Here is a 1366-nt window from a genome sequence, read left to right as displayed (position 1 = left end):
ATGTCAAAACCAACTATTTAACTGAAAGTCATGGATCTCAGGACCGGATTAGCAAAGCCAATATCTGGTCACAAGCTATCAATAAGTGATAAAGGAAGGGGCAAAAGCAGGCAGAGCTAGGAAGGAGAAAACAAAAACAGCTCATTTATGAAATCTGTCTGCAGTTGAATGCTTGGCTGCTGAGATGAATGGTCAAGCAAAGGAGATGAGCAGCTTGCAACCAGGAAAAGCACAATTAGTGACAGAAAAAAAAAAAAAAAAAAAAAAAAAAGAAAGAAAAAGAAAATTAGGACAGTCTGATCTGATGTATGGCAAGTCTGTGAAGCTTTTCCTATTTAGGAGGGTAGAAAAAACTTTTCCAAAACCGATTCACTGAGAGCATCAGGAGCAGTAGGATTTTAATGAGCCTGTTCCAAATTAATGTTAGTTCCACACTGAGCACATTGTTCAAATGACTACTTATGAGAAAACAGATAGTTGTTCTGGCCTCTTGAAATATCAGTTCTTCTAGAAACAACTTGTTTTCAGTGTTGGATACTCAGTGAAAACTTTGGTGTGTGACTGGAAAATAGCATTGTGTCTTCCCTCCCCAGAGCCCTGCTTTTTTTTTTTTTTTTTTTAGCAAATAAGTTTAATGAAGATAAGAATTTGCCAGAACTGTAATAACTGCTGCCCATGATGTATTAGGGATTACAGAAATCCTCTAGTATGCAAAAAGTCTTTTAACCATTTGGAAGGATGGGTACTAGCTAACACTAAGAAATTTCTCTTTCACAGAGCTCAGTCATCATCTAATAAAACTTCATTCCCTGATAGATATTATTTTTTTCTTTTTTTGCAATCTTTTACAGTATTTTCCTATTCCTGTTTCCAAGAGGCAACCGGTATGATTTCTTTAAAATTTACATGGAGAGGGATGACAATTGCTGGAGAAATCACTTATACTTGAACTTGCAGTTATGAGTGTAAAAGAGTGCTCGGGAAGCTGAGAAAGCAAATAGATCAAGAAAAAAGGGACAGCAGCTTCAGAAAGTAATAATAAAAGTGTGTTTCTGTATAAGGAGTGAGCGGTGTGTACACATGTTGACTTTCACGCATGCTGGATCTCCGGCAGTTCTGATCTGCATGAGGAAAAAAAAACAAGTTGCAACCTATTACTGGGGCAGCTGAAGGAACACCACAAGTAAGTCAGAGATGAAACGGGAACCAAACGCAGTAAGAAAGGTTTATTCGTCGTGCACACGGAAGACGCCGGGGTACCGACTGCGGGCGCTCATGAGGACAGCAAGTACCACCCCGGGGTGCTCTGCGGGCTGCACCACTCATGACAAGCGCCGAGCGGCCGCCCCCCGCCCGTGCACTTCCC

Source organism: Netta rufina, assembly GCF_964035555.1.
Source record: "Netta rufina genome assembly, chromosome: 4".
NCBI classification, from domain to species: Eukaryota; Metazoa; Chordata; class Aves; order Anseriformes; family Anatidae; genus Netta; species Netta rufina.
Note: the sequence above shows the minus strand (reverse complement) of the source record.